Genomic DNA, 21,702 nt, shown 5'->3' with positions numbered 1-21,702 from the left:
AGATGGCTATACTTCTTCTCTAGTACAAATGAAGTTTGTAGATGACACAGTGCTGGCACTTCCCAGGAAAGAACCGTTCAGAGACACCACACCCGTCCAAGCTGCTTAGTCCTGTGAGGACTTATAGTGATGTTCCAGTTGAAGTAAAAAAAACTGTAGAATGTAGAACAGTGGGGGACGAGGTTGAACTATTGGACAAGGCAGAATCGTGATGTACAGAAAACCAAAACAAGTCTTCTTCAAACCACAGAGGAATCCAAATCAACATTTTGCTCCTGCAACTGTTTGGTACAACTGAGGGACTTCTAATGGCTACAAAAAGGTGAGATAAATTGTTCTGATTGACTTTGACTTTTTCACTGAATGCAGAGTAAGGATAGCTGTGTAGTAGTCCAGATGAGGAGTGTAGCTAGATTGCTGTCCTTAGCAGAGTGCTGATTACAGGAATTGAGAGAAGGAGTTGTCATTGTGAACTGTTTTCTGTCATCTGGAGCTAATGTTGAATAATCACAGCAGAACATTGATTCCTGCAGTTTTTGTTTTGTTCTTTGGGAGGATGCTAGTGGGTAGAATAACGCTCACCTGGTGGTTGCACAAATAAATTCTAATGATTCAGATTCCAAAGGACACTAACACCTAATAAAGGATCTCAGGGAAGACCACCTTGCACATCTCATTACAGTTGACAAAGAAACTCCACGTGACTGGGGCATGGCAGCAAAACCTTGAGGCAAGACTGAGAAGATGAGGTGCTCAAACCAACCAATTGGTCGTATTGTTAGAAGGGAGGATGGTACACGGGGGAGCACTATTTTCCTCCTTATCCAGAATACTAAAGATGTGAGCACACTGTTAAATGGATCACATTTTAGCAAGTACTGAACAGTATCGTCCAATAGAAAACGTTAGAGGGTTTCAGTTTATGGCAGTGCTTAGGTATGCAAAGATAACAGAAAAGAGTAATTGAGGGGAGACTCTGAGCTTTTCAAGGTCTGCAGTCTGAATATAATTTTCCACAGTTATAATGCTGTTCGAAAAAATATAAATAAGAAAAGTAGCTATTCTCATTTATACATTTATGCATCATTGGAGAATACAGTAGCCAAAATGGCTTCACTGCCTCATCTTCATTAGGGAACAAACACTGGCCAATTGTCAAATGTGTGAGGCTTCTGTGAAGCCTGCTAGTGGGCTTTCTCAGTTGTATATTTTCCATAGAACATATTTTACACTGATGTTATATATTTCCAAATTCCCCTAACTGTAGTAGATGTAAACTAACTATGTGCAGTCTTATACATGCACTTAAGGATTACATTCTTATTAGCAAGAGGTGCTAAATATTGTTTATGAAATATGTGGATACAAAATTGGATCAAAATCAGAAATTAGACAAATAAGCAATAATGTAGCTGCTATTTGTTGCTGGAAAGTGTATTATTCTCAAATGGTTCTTGGCCACAACAATAAAGGAGTGGTTATGGAGGTCCAATGGTACCTCCAACAAGAGGAGGTAGTTTGGGAGTATAGAAAAATTTCTTTCCAATGTAAAAGTAAATGTGGGAAATGGATGGCCAAATAACCGCTGGTATCTGATCGTAGTAAAAAATAAATAAGGGAATCCGCATGTTATTTAGTCAGTTAGTCCAAACAAAGGTCAGGGAATTGGAAACTATGAGCACTCCTGAACTGAAGGTAGTCAAATAACAAAATTAGGAAGAACAAGTCTCTAATGGCCTCCATACTAAATCTTTTGATACATTTGTTGAGAGACCATACGTTCAGTCCTGGACTGACAACTCCATCTGGTTTTGTAACAGATTAGACCTGGTTTGTCCATTCAGAGTCTGAAGGATCTGAGAGTTCCATTTTTCTCTCCCTCAAAGCCTGTTTCAGGATGTTGTGTGATGTATCGTTGACATCAGTGATGAGTTTGGAGATGAAATTTTATGAAAAAAAAGATAAGAATTTTCTGGTTACTACATCTATTGCCCCAGATGAGCACTTGGGGGGGGAGGGTTCCTGCTGGCCAGAGACTCCCCTTCCTATCTTCTACTTGCTCAAATGATGTGATCCCCAGGCACATCATAGAATACTGCATTGCATGTGTCTTTGCCCTGGTTTCACCTGGTCCTGTCTGCTCCTGTCAATCAAAGCATCAGCTGTTTATTAGGCAGGGACACAACAAACTGCACCTCCCACAATGCAGCAGGGGTAGGATCACATGACAGCTCTGGTCCCGATTGGCTGTGAAGTAGTCAGGTGACAGCTGGGGAGACTTAGCATAGCAGCTCTACAGCGCGGAACATGGTGGAAAGTAAAGGCATGATTGGCATATAAAAATATCCTGCTGGCAGCCATTATCAGCTGGCATATAGAAGTGAACCCCTCAATCATATCCTTGATCATATCCATATCCTCTTGGAGTCTGTTCCTGCCTGGGCTGTGTTCTTGTCTTCAATACCATTAGCGGGTATGTGCAAGTGAAATAATAATACAGTACAAAATGCATCACAAATTATTAGCCATGTTTAGTTTTTAGCTTTTATTAAATCACAATTTATTGTAGAATAACCATAAGTTTTGTCATTATGAACATTTACACATTGGTTGTATTTGTTGCTAAGGCAATAATCAATTTATAACCATTGCTACAATTGGGAAAAAAAGTGCCTGTTGCATGCTTATGGCAGTAAGTTTTTCTGGTTTTTTTTTGTTGTTGCTTTATTCCAAAATCAAGCGATTGGAATCCCCCGTCTACAAACCTTGCGTTTGCCCTGCTGCCCGTTCCTCTGTGGTTGTAGAGTTACATAATTTTAGATATGGAGGAAATGCAACCAGACTATCCATAACCCTCAGTTATTACACTATCTGGAGCTTTGACAGTAGACTTGAACTTGGTAGAATAGAACCGCTTATGATTTTGGCTAAGAGGGGACTCCCAGGTCAATCTGAGAGTCATGAACAGACAATAGAACAAAAAGGGTTTTGTTTTGTTTTTTTAAAGTAAGTTGCTGGCCTTTTAAATCTGAAAAAATATTTAGCTTTTTAAAAGGCCCTGAACCTCTTTGAGGAAGATCAAAAAATTAAATGTTTCAAAATGAAGTTGTTCATTAGTTCCAGATTTGCCAATTCAAGCCGTTCATAGAGGACGTTTTGTTTCTGAAGGATGTTGGCTAGCCCTATATGTACCTCACGCAAACAATATATGCAGTATATCTGGTATACCATACTTGGGATAATTAGCAAATATATGTGATACTTTGGTTTTGGTAAATGTTTTGTTTTTTTTACAATTATGACTTATTATTCCCTAGTTAATACCCATAAAAATAAACAATATGTTTAAACCAATATTTTTATCATCAATAAAGTTTTTATTGAAATAATTTTCATAAATATGAAGTATAGAACATAAAAAGAGGTTAAGAATAAAGGGGGAAAAGAAGGGAGGAGTAGAAAAGGCCCACAGGGGACCCCCTCCATAAGGGGGGAGGGGAAGTTGCTCAGTGAGTATCGTAACATAACATGATATGCTTATGAAAATATACAGTTGCAAAAGGAAAAAATGAAAACATTATTCAACCTGAATAGCCAAAATAGATGTATCGTAACCCAGTCAAAAAGTATAAACCTTAAAGGGGGAAAAAAGTGGGACCATTAACCTACTAATCGACCTGTGGGACTTCAAGGGAAGCTTGTAGTGAATGGGTTGAACAGGGGGTAGGAGAATCACCAGGCGCTCCGGCTCCTTCAGTAACAAATATATGCCACTTTATGATTGGAGCCGAAACGGAGGTAGAGTAAGGCATATCCATTGTCTCCATCTCGAAACTATGTTGAATATTAGAGATGATTCTAGACAACATAGGAGGAGTTAATCTAATATTTTAACAAATGAAAGTCCTATCTCTTCGGAATTATTATATAAAAAGTTATTCCTGATGAAGCAAAAGAATGAAAAAGTGAAAAATTGTTCCAGTAATTATGGTTTAAATAAACATCGTCAAGAAATCTGACTTTATATATATTTATATATTTCGATTAAAACTGTGCCACAGGAAATTGCTCAAATCCAATGTATTTAATTTTAAGCAGATTACCAAAACACTAAAATCTAACCATTTTTAAAAAAAGAAAAGAAACGCATTTTGAATTTACAGGATTTAAGCAGTTTTATCCCCTCTGGCCAGAGGGCATTGAAACATGCAGCAGACTACTTACAGCAATGTCATAATTAAGACTAATTAGAAAGATGGCTGTGTTGTCCCATTTTAGAGGATTAGGGGCTTCTCCCTGGTGACTTCAGAAAGCAAAGGTTACAATGAAGGAGTTAAACTAACTAAACCCCCAGTCATTCTCCTGGCTTGCATGGTAAAGCCTCTTACTGGCCAACAGTCACAAGAGTCTTGTACACAATTCAATAATCCACTCCACTTATTTGCATTTTCCGAAAAGCATGGTGTTATCACAATAATTATACAACAGAGTCCGACAGGTCATCCTGAAGAACCCAGAAGAAAACAAGATTATGAAAAAAATATCCCTGAATTCAATATATATAATTCAGCTGGTTATCTACTATTTATTATAAAATGTGTTGTTTTTATACTTTGCATGTACTTCTCTAGACACCAGGGGGTAAATGTATCAAGCTGAGAGTTTTCTGGCGGATTTGAAAAACCAATCATATTCTAGCTATCATTTATTTACTACATTCTACAAAATGATAGCTAGAATCTGATTGGTTGCTATAGGCAACATCTCCACTTTTCAAACCCGCCGGAAAACTCTCAGCTTGATACATTTACCCCCAGAGGTTATACCATTAAAATAAATAAAAAAATTATTAAAATACCAAAAGGTCCTCATTCCTCCCTCAATGTCAGCTCTTAGTAACCTTGTGTGGCAGACAGACTCCATTTAAAAACTAACATATTTCCTCCATGACAGAGAACAGGTCTTTAATCAGGTGTGGACGCCATGGACATTTACTAAACCAAAAACCGATGACAAACCTCCCTCTGACAATTATTCTCCAACCCTTTATCGCCGCCATAACTCCCCACTTCCAAATCTAGATCCTGCATTACAAAAAAAAAAAGAAAAAAGAAAAAGAATATACATTTATACTTTATAAACCCTACCTGTATGTACCACCTTACAATGTGTAATTTTGAACCTAAAAATGTAAATATGGTTATTCGTCAAGTATTTTAAATGATTTATTGTAGTTGTAAATGTTTTGCTACTAACCATTTAAATAAATAAAAAAAAAAGTACCGGTAACAACCTGCCCGTAGTTGTAACGTGCCCCTAATTTTCAGAGACAGCACTAGATAAAATATTGTTCCCTAGAAACGTTTGTCCTTGGAAATGTCCTAAGTTTTTAATATTCACCATCTGCACAGTACATTTTGTCAGTTTCTATGGCCTTGTAGCATTATTGCGGCTTTCTGATTTATATTTATTGAAGATGAATACATAACATTAGAACACAATTTTGTGCATTACAGACCCCATAATGCGTGTTCTAAAGTCTGCTGAAACTGTACTGTGCAGACCACTCCACTCAGAGATGAACCGCAGAAAGATGTCTCAGGGAAATATATAGAAATGTTGGTAACTATGCACATATTACGCATCTATCTAGTCCTCTTCACTAGTACCAAGTTCAAAGTTTCCCTATACAGAAAAGAACTGGATGCATTTAGTTCTCATGCACAGTGAGCACACCACTCTATCTGCATTATTGTGCCATCACTGGCCCTGCCTGTGTAGGATTCAACCAATCCATACTATGTATTTCTGTAAAGTCAGTCTAGAAAACTGTCACTCAAACTGTGCCTGCTTAGAGAAGCATCACCCTGCTACCATGGCAAGCAGCTGCAAAGATGTGAAAGGAAGTATCATGGACATATTTAAGTATAAATAATCCAGTTATTTCATGTATAATATTCAGCCTAGTAGCACACAGCCTTTGCTATATATTAATATCTGTAATTTATATATTAATAGCATAAGTATGACTTTTATGAGTGACTTATTTCTATGATACCTTTGTCTGAGCAGGGCACATCATATACAAAATTAAAGGTCTTGATCTGTAGATTTGCAGAAAAATATTGATGTTGTTATTGGTTGCATCATTTCGGAGTTATTTCACAAAACATCCGCCCACCATTTACAACTATGCATTACCATTATCCTCTGGAAAATGTGACAGTTGGCAATATACCTGTACACCTGCTGGTTGCTCTGGAAACTGTGACAGCTAGTGAACTCTCCCTGTGCACCTGGAACATGTGACCTGTTGGGTGGTCTGGAAACTGTGACCGTTATTTGCAGACATATGTATTAGCGCGTCTTACGGGGAACATGCCCAGCAATGTAACTTTGATGGAAGAACTTATACATATATTGTAGTGCATATAGAAATTCTTGTGTTCCTTTAATATAGTGATTGATAATATCGTTATTTATTCATTATACTCCGTTGTTAACATTTCTACATGTAATGTAGTGTATCAAAACGTTATTGAATTCTGTTAATAAATTAATAGTCATTACAGCGCTGCGTTATTAGTGATGCTATATAGATAGATGATGGTGATGATTACATTTCAGTTTAATTTAAGGCGGTTACCGCCGGGTTTCTCTAGTATACTTTATTTAGGGCCAACATGGCCCTGTACTATAAGTTAATTGGTAATAATTAGTAATAAATAAATATATCCCAGCCACAGACAGGTAGCGATTTAAATTTAGTCAGCAAGTAGTGGGTCCAGGAGTCTTCTTTAATTCCTGGCACCCATACCTTTCCTGCACCACACTGCTATCTACATAAGGAAGCTGCCACAGCACCCTCATAACTTCTAGGCGTGTCAGACAAAGCTCCTGCTCGCCCAGTTCACTCTCCTGAAACTAAACCAAAATAATTCATAAACATGCTTGGTATTGGTTTAGAATGCTGATGGAGTAACTTGTGAAATAAAGTCATGTAAGTGTATGTTAAAGGGATTAGCTTGTGTTGGGAGCAAGAATATGAATATGGTTTCCATGGGTCTGCTCCTAAAAATGACCACCCACTAAACAAAGCCGAGATTGTCATATGAACCCACGAAGGGTATAGTGTATATATTGTTTTACAGTGAGTAGCAAAATTTCACCTTTCCACGCACAGATATAGATTTCTGTAGCATATACTTTGGGAAGCAAACACTAAACACAACCTTGTTACAAATATGATCATTCAGAGTTTATTATTACGGCTACTGCACATAGTTATATTTCTGTAGCTACATATGATATTCTGTACTCTCCTCCTTACACAGGTTGTTTTTTATTATTTGGATGTATGAACTATGACTATGGTCTTTTTTTGTTGCCAACTTTATGCTATGCAGGCTGTGGTATAGTCTGAGCACCAGACTATGGTCAGATGTGCACCATTAATGACCCAATATTTATTATTATGGATCGGTTTACAATCAGTTCTGCTCCCACTTTGTATATGTTATACTTTCACTTATTTCTCTTGTTTTCTTTTAGATATCTTCTTCTAAATGGAAATATAATCTTTTGCACTCACCTGTAGTTAAAGTTGTCATGTGCAACCTAATTTCTAAGCATATAAAATTGCAAATATGTGTTTGTGAATTAATTCCTAGAAATAGCTTGATATGGCTCAGGGGTAAAACTTTCAAACTGAAACTAAATCAATGTGTCCCTTTGATTACATTAAACTCCTCTGCTCTCCCCAGATGGTGCTTGTAAATAAAATCCCAGACCCCTGTTTAAAGAGTAGAACTCTGTGTCCATTATTGGCGGGTCGCAAAAGTGGATGCCTTTGAAATATCTCTTTTAGGACAGTGATATGCACCAAACTCAGACATCTCGACTGCTGAGCCTGGCAGCTGTGTTATATGTTAATGGACCTAGGACACAGAAAATATCATATCATATTTTCTCCAATATCATACTTACAGGAGGCATGTGTGGTATGCAGATGAAGGAGAACTTATGACCCAATTGTAAAGCGCTCCTGAACTTGTTGGCGCTATATAAATAAATGTTGACGATGATGGTGTGGAGGTAAAATCATGATTGTAAGCCATTTATCATCATCAACATTTATTTATATAGCGCCAGCAAATTCCGTAGCGCTTTACAATTGGGAACAAACATTAATAAGACAATACTGGGTAATACAGACAGAGAGGTAAGAGAACCCTGCTCGCAAGCTTACAATCTATAGGAAAAAGTTTAGGTAAAAAGTTAGGATATGGAAACTAAAACCTGACTTAGAATGTGTTTCTTCAGCAGAGTCATAAAACCCTAATTTGCATTTACACAGACTTTCCAGTTCTGACATCACAGGAAGGGGGGCTGTGGGCACTCCAGTAGATTTAAAAACTGTAACAAATTGTTCACTTTTGGGGAGTCAATCTGATATGGAAGAGTGTTCCATTTTCTGCTTCTCCCAACAACAGAAACGTGATCACCTGTGAGTTTATCAATTCTGTGTTTATCCTTTTATTTTACAAGAAACCATTGCATATTACCCTTGTATGTCATTTGTTAACTGTTTCATCTTAAGCATTGTGGATGTATTTTCCATATTAAATTACTAAATAAGTTCAATTCTCTGTGTTCACATAACCGTTTGGTCAAAACTTACATAGCTGAAACAGGGGAGAACATTGTGGTTTATGGTAACTGATTAAAGTCAATTATGACAGATTTGTTTTAAGGGAGAATCAAAGGCTTCCTCAATAAGAGTGTCAGCTCTTCAGAAAAAAACCTTAGTGATGGCATAATTGGTGTGTGGCATAGATAGGGAAGGATTTAATCTTTATAGACAGACCAGGTGGTTGTTTTTGATTAACCCTTTGTCACACAGGCTCAGGAGAGTGCTGATCGTGCCACAAGTGCACACACAATGGATGTAGCCATCTTGTAGGCTGGAGAAATATCCAAGATAATGTAGCCTATCCTTTCAACCAAGTGCTTTGGTAATGTAACAGTTTCCTAGTGAACCAAAAGGCTGCATTATAATTTATATTGCTTCAGTCTACAAGATGGCTTCCTCCACTGTGTAGGAGATAATTTAGGAATCTGCTTTTGTGACTTGTGTCACATGACATTTTAATTTTCCATGATGGAATGCACAACAGCGAATGACGGGGCAGCACGGTGGCTTAGTGGTTAGCACTTGTGCCTCACAGCACTGCGGTCATGAGTTTGATTCCCGACTATGGCCTTATCCATGTGGAGTTTGTATGTTCTCCTTGTGTTTGCGTGGGCTTCGTCCCACACTCCAAAAACACATACTGGTAGGTTAATTAGCGGCTATTAAATTGACCTTATCCGCTCTCGTTCTGTGCGTGTATGTTAGGGAATTTAGACTGTAAGCTCCAATGGGACAGGGACTGATGTGAGTGAGTTCTCTGTCCTCCCTAACTCCAAATACATGCTGGTAGGTTAATTGGCTGCTATCAAATTGACCCTAGTGTGTGTGTGTGTGTATGTATGTGTGTGTGTGTGTGTGTTAGGGAATTTAGACTGTAAACTCCAACTGATGATTATGACACAACTAGATATAAATATCACCCCAGCAAACAACATGTTTTTTAATACTTCTCCTCCCTTTCTCGAACAGGTATGCAAATGAGTAGGAGGGGTCACGTCTGGAGAGTTCTAGTAGAGTAAAAACACAGACGGTTCTCAGACAACAAATTAAAGCACTACAGATTTTATCCATTTTAAACAACCATTTAATGCTAGACAAATTCTTAATTTGATCATCTTAATTTTAAACTTTGAACTGGTACATCATGTGGTTCCAAGTAAATACAGTGGCGGATCCAGGGGGGGAGGGCGATCGAGACGATCGCCCCCCCTAGCAGGGGCTTGCTGCCGGCGGCTGCACACTATGTGCAGATCCGTTCAGCAGAGAGAGTTAGGGAGAGAGTCCTGCCCAACTGCTCTGACACAATTAGAGCAGCCGGGCAGGACTCTCTCCCTAACTCTCTCTGCTGAACAGATCTGCACATAGTGTGCAGCCGTCAGCAGCCTTAGGTGTCAAAAAGGGGGCGGGGCTAAATCGCCCCCCCCCCCCCCCTAAATCGCCCCCGGTACAATTAACTTCTGGATCCGGCCCTGAGTAAATATATATATTATATACATATCGACAGTATAATCTTATACTGCAGGCCTGGACAACCTGTGGGTCTTCCGATATTGTGAAACTACAAGACCCAGCATACCCTGTCAGCTATTGGCTGGCGACACATGCTGGGACTTGTAGTTACACCTGGAGAGACACAGGTTGTCAAGGCCTGTAACTATAATACAACAATACTCAGTATAGGAACTCTACTGATAAGCACTGATTTAGTTAATGCTTAGAAAAAAAAATAATATATATATATATATATATATATATAAAAGTGATACTTACTTTAGAAGGATTATCCTACATGAGCACTTGTTCTATGTACATGAGAACAATAAAGAACCTCAAACTCTGCCCTGTTCAGTGGCCTGAGTCTCGCCGACTGAATCAGGGGAGGAACTAGTTAAACTTTAATGTGAGCGTTCATCAACTTCCTGAAGTCAATATTGTGTATTTGTAAGGTATGAATATATTTTCACAACATCCCAGCAGTTCTCTACACATGTTGCACAATTAGCCACAACAGGCAGCATTCTTGTGTGACTGCTTTCTATCATAACACTGGGTGAGATTAAAAGTGCTAGTGTTGAAACTTCCTAATTTCTTTCCTTGTTTACCAACTGCTAAAACTAAAATAACTCTCATTACGCTATCACACATTAACAAATGTCTAGAGATCAATTCAGGTCTTCTGTCTGTATACAGGTGAGCAAGTGGCAACAACGTGGAATAAAATCTATTTTATTCTAAAGGAAATGACAGTACTGATGTATAAAGTATTATAGACCATGATGATAAAGGTTTTCATGCAGGAATACTACATACAGTATACATACCTCCCAACATGTCCGCCGTCGGGAGCGGGACAGAGGGCGTGGCCACGTCGTGATTGGTATTATTACAAAATGTTTTATAGTTGTGTACCTGCTAAGTGTGAACAAAAGAGGTGTTGTCTGCCAGAAAGGTGTTTTGTCCTCATTATTATTGTGGCATGGCAAGATTTGGGAGTGTTTCTGGAGGGTCATGGGCTTGGGCTATCTTGTCCCAGTTTTTTAATTAATACTGTTTGGAGGTATGCAGTACAGCAAAATAGGACCAGTAGTTAGACAGGCTGCCTTAGGCCGGTTACCACAGTTAAAATCATGCTTTAACTATCGTTTTTACACTATAAATTATGCAAACAAGTTCAGGGATGAAACAGCTTGTATTTGGTCGTTGTACAGCAGCATCCTCTAGACCAGAGGTCGGCAACCCCAGGCACACTTGGCAGAAGTGGCACATGGACCAGTTTTATCTGGCACACCGATGCTCCTGAGCTGCCTCACTAAAGCAGCCGAGGATGACCAAAACCGAGATGTTGCACATGCGCAGAAACTCAGTTTCAGACATTTTCGGCCGCTTTAATGAAGCAACTCCCAAGTTCCATGGTGGAACAAAAGACGTTGGTGCTGACTCTAGGGGTAAGTCGCACATAACAAAGGAGCTAGCACTTCTGCCTTACAGCACTGGGGCCATGAGTTCAATTCCCGACTATGGCCTTATCTGTGTGGAGTTTGTATGTTCTCCCCGTGTTTGCGTGGGTTTCCTCCGGGTGCTCCGGTTTCCTCCCACACTCCAAAAAAACCCCAAAAAAAAAAACATACTAGTAGGTTAATTGGCTGCTATAAAAAAAAAAATTGACCCTAGTCTCTCTCTCTTTGTCTGTGTGTGTGTGTGTGTGTGTGTGTTAGGGAATTTAGACTGTAAGCTCCAATGGGGCAGGGACTGATGTGAGTGAGTTCTCTCTACAGCGCAGCAGAATCAGTGGCGCTATATAAATAAATGGTGATGAGGATGATGATATGTTTGAAGTTGAACTGGGGGCACAAATATGAGGCATAACATGCACCTTTTTTGTTGATCCTATTACTAGCAATATTATCATGACATTGTATAGATATAATAATATTTAATTATTATTTTATCATGCTAGAGATAAATATACAGTATTGTGCAAAAGTTTTAGGCAGGTGTGGAAAAAATGCTGCAAAGTAAGAATGCTTTCAAAAATAGAAGTATTAATAGTTTTTATCAATAAACAAAATGCAAAGTGAATAAACAGAAGAGAAATCTAAATCAAATCAGTATTTAGTGTGATCAAAACAGCATCAATGCATCAATTCTTCTAGGTAAATTTGCACACAGTTTTTAAGTAACTCGGCAGGGGGGTTGTTCTAAACATCTTGGAGAACTAATCACAGATCTTCTGTGGATGTAGGCCTGCTCATATCCTTCTGTCTCTTCATGTAATCCCAGACAGACTTGTTGAGATCAGGACTCTGTGGAGGCCATATAATCACTTCTAGGACTCCATTATCTTCTTTACGCTGATGATAGTTCTTAATGACATTGGCTGTATGTTTGGGGTTGTGTATATATTATTATATATATATCCGCCCCCTTCTCTAAAGCTCTACATCATATTGTCTATTTTTTAGACTTCCCTCCAGGATCTCCAAGGAACAAATGCGGGATGCTTGACAACGTGAATCATGTCATTACGGCCTCAATCCATAATGCCGCAAAGTATAATAATAAAATAGCAAATTGTAAAGTTTTGCTGATATGATCTTCTTGCGAAGTGAGCGGAGAGGGCAGCTACGCCACAGCTGGGGCTGGACTATGATTACGCGAATTGCATTGTCACCCAGTTGGCCTTAGACTTCGCCTCCAGGATCTGTGCGGGTCTAAAAACTAGGCTAGTATAATTTTCAGAGACGTCAAGTACCAGAGGACAATCTTAGGGACAGTTGTCAATAGATCACACAATCATCAAGTAAAGAAGAAGGCTAGACTCTCTTTAACTACAAAAACTTCACCTAATACAAAACCCTCTCGTACACCACTACGGCCCCTTACCTTCCCTGGGAAGAATTTATAAAGGAAAGTATCCTAAATTACCTTTTTAATACTTTATGCAAGTTGTGACATTTCACCCACACCCTTTCCCGACAAACAGCTGACTTCTCTATGCCAAAATAATTTAAAAAAAAAGAAAAAGGTAGAAGTCAGTTTTACAGTTAAATTGTGAAATCTCTTTGCAGCTATTGTCCCAGTTAAGGAAAGAACAACAAAGAACATTTCCTGTTTCTGAGACCATACCTAAGAATTACCAACATCTCTCTGTACTCTACATGCTTTGAGGATCACTGATAGAAAAATAATTGCCTCAACACCCTTCACAAATCCAAATCAGTATTAAAAAAAAATGTTCCTTCCTTATATAGCGGCTAAACAAAAGCTTTTTTCACAGCCCCAGCATGACAGCCAAAGTGTGTGCAGTGATTTAGCTTTGACTTAACAGTTTTTATGCCTATTAATAGTAATAATATTTAGTATTTATATACCGTCTCACGTTTACAAAAGCACTTTGCAATTATGCATCACAGGCATTAATGTAGCTCCCTCTAGATTTATGTCGGCTTATGTCTACTGCTCTGGGCTGAATGGTAGATTCTATAGGAGAGAGGATTAGTATGAATACTTAGGTAATAAACAAGGTAAGTGACCTGCCCAAAAGTACAGGAAACTATGTGTTCATTCAAGTGAATCACTTCACACAGGCACCGCCCTTCCAGATAAACTATACACACAGCGAAAACAATCCTGGGGGATAATTCCTTACCCCAACTTCAATTTAAAATCTAATAACACCATCTTACCTAGTAGAGTATACCTCATACTTGCCAACTCTCCCGGAATGGCCGGGAGACTCCCGAAATCTGGGTCGGTCACTCGGACTCCAGGGAGAGCAGGCAAGTCTCCCGCATCCTGCAATTCCCTGCCCAAAATAATGCGATTCGCGGTTAATCTCGTCATTTTGGCTCCGCCCCTGAGACAAAACTGCATTTCCGTTATGGGGAGGGGCCAAAATGACGCGATTGACCACGCCCGCCCCCTCCCACCCTCTAGTCATGCCCCTCTCCTGGACTGTACTGCCTGAAAGTAGGCAAGTATGGCATACCTGCATTGTTTTATTGTTCATGATTATACTAAATGCCTTTGTTGTGATATGAGCAGTGTCTATATTTAGTTTAGCTCCCAACTGTTAAGATTTTGGTGGGACATCCTGATTCGCAAAGTGCAAAAAGGGGTGGGGCTTAACCAAAAGTGGACAGAGTTTTGACTAAATTTGCACAATTATGAACGGAGTTTGCCCAGGATGGAGGCGGGGCTTATTTTGTCTTCATTTTCTGATTCTAAATGTTGGGAGGTACGCTTTTTAAGTCACTAACAATAAGGGTTGAGGAGAAGAACCTATAAAAGAAGCTTCACAACCATTTCCAGTTATCATTATGAAATTACCAGCTGTGTAGATATACACAGACTTCCCAACTATCATACTTTTCCTGGGGGATTCCCTATTTGGGAGACAAATACCAAGTACCACAGTCATAATTCCTTTCAAATATGCCATTGTTGGGTCTATTATACGAATATTTATGGATATACCCAATCCCTACTCCAAAAAGTATCCTTAAATTATACTATCATATACACCATGTGTATGTACATAGGAAGTGTTGCTTTTTAGTGTTTAGTGTTTGTATACGTAGTGGAAAGGGAGGAATTACAGTTCTAAGGATTATCCCATAACATAACTGTGGTGATTAAAGCATGATCATAAAGGACTGCATTGTAAATACTGTATATCAAGTGAATCCATTTATAATTTGTTTTTCTGTATAAGATAGAGGGTAATGCAAATTACTTCAAAGCAAGTCCTGGTCTCACAGGGTTAATAACCTATCTCAAGGTGTAAAATGTGAGGCCAGAGATACTGGCCTGTGTTTATGCTGTGACTCTGCAGACCCCAGAACTACAAAATAACATTATCACCTTTAGGCAGAAAATAAACAGCTTCAAAGACCTCATGGAGGGAGCTATGCCCTGGTGCTGGAATGATTTTTGGCACATAAAGAGACTTTAAGGAACCGACCTAGCAGGGGGTCTTACACCAAGAGAAAAGGGCTTTGTGACCACAATATGGCTTGCTATATTTTATATAGGCAAATAAAATTCCATTTCCAAAATACCACTTACAATCAATATAATTAGTGATCAAACACATATTCATAAATAGGATGAGGGATGGCATACCATAAGGCGAAAAAAACTGTCTGTCACACAGGAAATGAGTATCGGCTCAACTAATACACTTGAACTATCTCTGTTTGGTATCTGTAGATTTGTAAATTTGTATTGGATTTAATAATAATAAAATTGGATTTTTGTGACACTCTCCAGAAATTATATGTTACATTTTAGCATTGGGGATTAAACAGGGAATATGTAAATGGTGGTTGTAAAATTGTGTCAAAGGCCTCCCCTGGAGACCAGCCCCTGTAGGAGGGGACAGGTGAAAAAGTGTCTTTAAAAGATGAGACCACTTACAAGATATTGTCACAGACTTTTGTGAAATCAATCACCACTGATAAATTGTCCGTCCTCCAAGCCAATTTCTCTTGGCGTAGATTATACAACGCGTATGCAAGTTTATACTCTGAAACTTTATCCTTTTTTACTTTTATCTGTATTGCTGTATATGTCATATTTTATTAATTGCTATTATAATCTGTAAGCATTTTACCTTTTTCGTATATTAAATCTAAAATGTAATAAGTGCTGTCCTTATTGCTCTAAACGAATCACCTGCCTCTTTAGAAGATATTGATTGCTTGGCTATGTTAACCCTTTAAATGGGAAGTGTTAACTCTATTACATATCAGAGCGCAGAGTGTGCGCAATTGGGTAATTAAATCATAGGCATCATACGGTCCTTATACATAGATGGTGGCAGAAGAGAATTGTGGAAGTATGCGCCCGTGTTGGGAAAGGAACCAGTCAGATCTGTAACCTAAGAGATAGGTGAGAGCGAGTTTGAGACTAGAATCCTGCATATGCTCTTACAGTAAACTTCCCAAGTTACGAGTACGCAGATTGAGGTTCGTGACAGGTAAAGGTGGTCAGGAGCAGTTTCTTGACAAAATAGAGGGGATATATGGTTTGACGATTTGATTGTTTGATAAGTTATCACATCATGAAGTAGGCAGAGGCTGGTCTGCCTGACAGTATACTATTTTATTTTAAGTTGTGCCCAGATGTAGGCTGTCATGGCATGCTCAGACATTTAGTTCTGTAATAGCCATGTGTTGCCTGTATACTTGTACATATATAGCTTTTTCTCTTGCGCCAGTGGTACGTTTGGTCTGAGCTTCACCACGAGTTTAGCCGAAACTGCAAGTAGGGTTCATTGAATTTGAAACCTATATCAAGATACTGCCACAAGATATAGGATATGCTGCATCCAAGTCCGACCAGTGTTTAATCTCGAGGCTCGTGTGCACTGTTCTCACTTTATTCATAGTGTTCAATGAACCTTATCTGCTGTACTGATCCATAAACACAGCATAGCACTGATAAAGCACCCATGTCTATGACCTAATTCTGACCTATGAACTTCAATCACCCACAGCCTCATGTTTCCAGAGCGCTCCTTTTTCTATTTGCACAACGACTTGCAGATTAGAGATCTGCAATTATGTATCCCAGACACATACTAGGGTCATCTCGTACTTAGCAACCAGGGAACGCCACAAAGCTGGAATTAAAACCCTTTCTTCTAAAAGATGTGCAGTTATTAAAAGACAACTGAATCTAATATGCTTAAAGCAAGAGCTACACAAATAACTAGAATATATAAAATATGATTTGGGAACCAATCGGAACCAAAATCAATCGGTTCATTATTGGGCATGTCCGTAAATGCAGGTGACCGCTATTGACGTATGTGTGATTATCTTCTGACCACAACAACAATCCCTCATGTGTTCCAGCTGCTCAACACAAGCACCAATGGCCAGATAACACTATTTGAGAAGTTCACATTCTGGTTAATTTTGAAAGCGATACTGTTACTTGGACTGAACCTGCAGTTTGGCACGTCTGTGGTCAGCTTTACCCTGTGACCTATAAGTTCAGAGATCGAGTGACTCCATTTTTGTATTGTGCAGACATAGATGTCTGTAAATGTAATCTCTTTGGACACCTGGGGCCCGATTCATTAAGGTAAGTAAGGCAAAAAAAAAAAAGAGTACGTTTTCTCCTGGACAAAACCATGTTACAATTCAAGGGGTGCAAATTAGTTCATTATTTTGCATGTAAGGAAAATACTGTCTGCTTTTTCATGTAGGGCACAAATACTTGATAGCTCTATTTATACACTGACATTTGGGGGTATATTTAGTAAACTGCGGGTTTGAAGAAGTGGAGATGTTGCCTATAGCAACCAATCAGATTCTAGATATCATTTTGTAGAATGTACTAAATAAATGATAACTAGAATCTGATTGGTTGCTATAGGCAACATCTCCACTTTTTAAAACCAGCAGTTTACTAAATATACCCTTTGAAGTTGATCTAGGACAGTGTTGGCTACCCTGTTACACTCCAGGTGTTGTGAAACTACAAGTCCCAGCATGCTTTGCCAATATATAGCAGCTTATTGCTGGAAGGGTATACTGGGACTTGTAGTTTCACAACACCTGGAGTGTCACAGGTTAGCCAACACTGATCTAGGACATGCCCTACCCAAACTATAAATCTGTTCCTACATTTTAAATTTACCTCTCCCTCCAATGCAACATGGTCATGCCAAGGTGAAAAGTTACTCATTTTTTTGCTTTACTTTCCTTAATGAATCAGGTCCCTTATCTCAAAAGGAGTATCACACTCAATATAAAGCTCCATATAAGGCTTACATTCAGTAAACTTTGAAGGAGATATTTATGCTTGAATGTGTCCTATTCATATATGTACACAGCACACAAAATTATATCCATGTGTACGGACCCTCTGGTTGCCACAAGAATCAATAATCCCTGTTTTCTGTGTGCTCTAAGATCCATTTTCCACATGTGGAATAAAATGAATATATCAGAATAGTTAAAGCTAATATGCTCTCAGCAGAATAGTATTAAACCATATACATTTTGATTCCAATGTGCTTCCTTCATGTTTGCTTTAAAAAGATCAAAAAAAAAAAAGTCTGCTAATCCTTCACATTCCTGGGTCTTGAATTTTGCTTTTGTTTTCTACAGGAATTTTTTTAGTACGATACCAATGAGAATGTGTTTTCTTTGCCAAATTCCTGACATTTTTGCAAACTTTGTGCAAAGTATCTGGTTCTATACCCAACACATTCAAGTTATTAAGTTTTAAGATAAACTCCTTGTCACATACAGAATTCTTCCTATCAGTGGGTTTTACCACTTAATCTGACAGGGGGGGGGGGGGGGGAGACATGGATGGTTTATTAAACTGGTTCCTGGTTATAATGAATTTGTTTTACATCTTTACAAACACTAGAAGTGGTTTGTTTTATTATGTTACAATTGGTACAGTTTTCTGAAAGCTAAAGTATTGACCAAAATCTTAAGGGGAGGAGGTGGGGACAATTCCCTGGGTTGTAACAAAGCTAGGGATTCATAGAAAGATGTATACATTCTAAGTGGGAGGGGGATTCATAATCTGCGATGTTGTGGAAACACAGAGTGCCTTCACGACCGTTCCGGAGGCACTCGGTGTATAATTGAAATCCCCCCTTAGGTTGTTATCACGCGAGTTTAAAGAGACAGCAGTAGAACTCTCACATCCTCCTCTTAACTATGTTGGAATAACACTGCAAAACGTCACAATTCTCCTGGTCCTAACACCTGGCTTATTAGAAAGCACTTGGCTCATCCCGAGAGCTACTACCTCAACACGCTGACTGAAGACCTAATCAAAAGTGAAAGTTGTGCAGGAGCCATAGCCTGGAGATTAATGGAGGAGGTCGACCACCAGGGCTGAGCACAATTATACCATTGAGTGGAGGAGAGGTTTGGATAAAAGTCTACCTTCTTTAGTTGGGTCGACCTTGGAAATACCAGGATTGCCTTTGGTCCGCTGGAATTCCTTCCTTGGCTCCCTAAGCGGCACCGCCTGCCCAAGGCTAACACGATCCCTACGGTTCAACATGCACACTCTGTGTGGGAGTCCGCGAATAAGACTCTCCACCTGTCGGAACATCCCTATCCCCTCACCCCAATTTGGGACAATCCTCTTTTTCAACCTGGCCAGGAGCTTGGCGTGGCTTTGGAGTGGAAGGCTGCAGGAATCACTTGTTTTCATCACATCATGGGTGACTTTGGTCCCAGTTCATTCTCAGATATACACGAATGACAACACATCCCCAACTCTAAATTCTTTCGGTATCTCCAAGTACGACACTTCATAGAATCAACCCTCCCAACCTCTCACCCCAAGCTCCATACATGACAAACTGGGAAGCTGACCTGGTCGAGTCCATAAGCGATGAACAGTGGGACACAATCCACACCCAAATTTCTATTAGTGTGGCAATTTAAGAAAACTCTTGGACGCATGTTGAAGGGAATGCGGACACAGAGGTGATTTCATGCATATATGATGGGCATGCCCTAATCTGTCCTCCTTCTGTGCCCCAGTTAGAGCTCTCATAGAGGAAGTCACCGGGCTCACTCTTAACCTGACTCCCGCCAACCTCCTCTTATGTGTCTCCATCCCCCACCAAGACAAAGCTATAGACAAATTGATTCTCCATATCTCCTGTGCAGCAAAGTTCCGTAATTGGCAAAAAAAAAAGTCTACCTCCTTTAAAAATGTGCAAAAAACCCTTAATATAACCAACATTGTTGAAACAGGGTTAATCTTGCATACTGTCGTTGAGTTCTACGGATTATGATTGGATAAGTTGTAGCACAAACTGCAGTGAAAGGGAGCATGCTGCAGCACAATCCGCCTCCTAGATTAAGGTAATGACGGAAGTTCCGGGCAGGGCACCCACCAATTTGATATACTTGGGGACAGAGGCTTATCATCCATTAGGCAGCCCAGGCTCCAGTCTAGGGCCCAGTGCACAATGAGGGAACCGGATTACCCTAACCTGCTTTATATGCTTGCCTAAAGCCCCATGGGGTCTTAATCAGGCTCTGCTGGTTGGTTGTTAGTTTATACTAAGGGGATCAAATAAAACAGTGCTCAAACCTTTAATGTGAACATTGTTCAACCCATTAATGCCATTCTTCTATGTAGTAATACTATAAATGTATTTTCAATAATCCTGTAAATTTAGATGCAGAAATTGAGAATGCCCAGTCTAAAATCGGCATCGTTGGGAGGTATGGCATCATGCAAGACGGCCTACACAGCCATATTTCATCAATGATGAAGCACACACTTGTATGTGTTGTATTACTTATTGTTGTCATTTTGTGTTTTCTTTGCTATACATTTTCATTTGAATCCTAGAGAAGGGTTGGAGGGTAGCACAGTAAAAAAAACCAAGCAAAATACATAAAAAAAAGAAGGGAAAAGAGCAAGAAAAACAATGATAGAAAAAAGCAGAAAATGACAAAACGATCATGTCTAGGCCCACAAATCAAGGTTAAAAGGCAACCTTGGCCGCGCCCAGCTTGTACACCAAAATCTTGCACCTGAAAATTATTTGGCAATCCCTACTGTTGATTATAATATCTCCAGCTATTTAAATAATATAAATAATGTGTTGTAATATCAAAGGATGTACCAATATTAGCATGTTTAGGATTCAACAAGGTCCTTAAGATTTCGTTTTGATATTGTGTTACATTTAGATAATGGATTCAGTTCACCAACACTTCATTTTACTGAAAAATAAATCTCCAAAAGGACCTAGGGGGCGCTGTTATTATCATCTCTAGATAATTGTTATACACAAACCAGGTAGAATCATGTATACTATCCCCCTTGAAGCCAGATACCACATGAAAACGATGATAATCTAATTATAACACTATACTAAACCCCATATATCATGTTATTTGATAGCTACTAGATATGACAAATGCAATCCCTAAGACTCAGTACTCCAAATGCTGCAGAATATAATAAGTGAAACGTAGTAAAACAGTGTCACAAATATGTGACCTCAGGAGACGCTACGCAGCCGGGAAACAATACAGCTCAATGATAAAAAATCCTTAGGTTGCTTTATTAAATTAAAAGCTGAACAGCAAAGTGGGCAGATTAAATATGGAGTAATTATAAGTGTAAGCAACATAGAAATGTGAGATAAAATAAATCGGCAGCTATGAACCATTAAAATTCACTGAAACCACTAATTAGATGAAAACATTAAGGCGAAGGTTATAGAAATGAAACCAAGAGAAGCGGTTTTATTCTTTCTCCTATGAAAATAATTATAGTGCTATTTTCAGCCAAAAAGCTTTGAAAACTAAAATCCATTTAAAAAAATATATATATTAATTCAATAGTCTGCTTAACGCTTAAGAAATATTGGATAAGTTGAATAAAAAAAAAAAAAAAAAAAAAAGATATTCACTTAATGGTTTACAAAAAATATAAAAAGTGACCGATAGGAAAAAAAAATATTTGGGGGATACTTTGGTTCCTTCTACAAGTGGTCT

The 21,702-nt window shown here is 38.9% G+C and overlaps 1 protein-coding gene across 23 annotated transcripts in view; it reads right to left on the bottom strand.

Moving 5' to 3' along the window:
* Nucleotides 1–21,702, bottom strand: part of BAZ2B (bromodomain adjacent to zinc finger domain 2B) — a 217,954-nt gene that overhangs the window by 104,988 nt on the left and 91,264 nt on the right. The window contains exon 1 of one of the 23 annotated variants that reach the window (XM_075180793.1): nt 10,463–10,481. The exons of the other annotated variants lie outside the window; for them this stretch is intronic. The gene's annotated coding sequence lies outside the window, so the exon portion shown is untranslated. Of the gene's footprint in view, nt 1–10,462; nt 10,482–21,702 lie in introns of those variants that run through there. 23 annotated transcript variants of the gene reach the window in all.

This window comes from Mixophyes fleayi, chromosome 7 (assembly GCF_038048845.1).
Source record: "Mixophyes fleayi isolate aMixFle1 chromosome 7, aMixFle1.hap1, whole genome shotgun sequence".
NCBI lineage: Eukaryota > Metazoa > Chordata > Amphibia > Anura > Limnodynastidae > Mixophyes > Mixophyes fleayi.
Note: the sequence above shows the minus strand (reverse complement) of the source record. Positions and strands in the feature narration are given on the sequence as shown.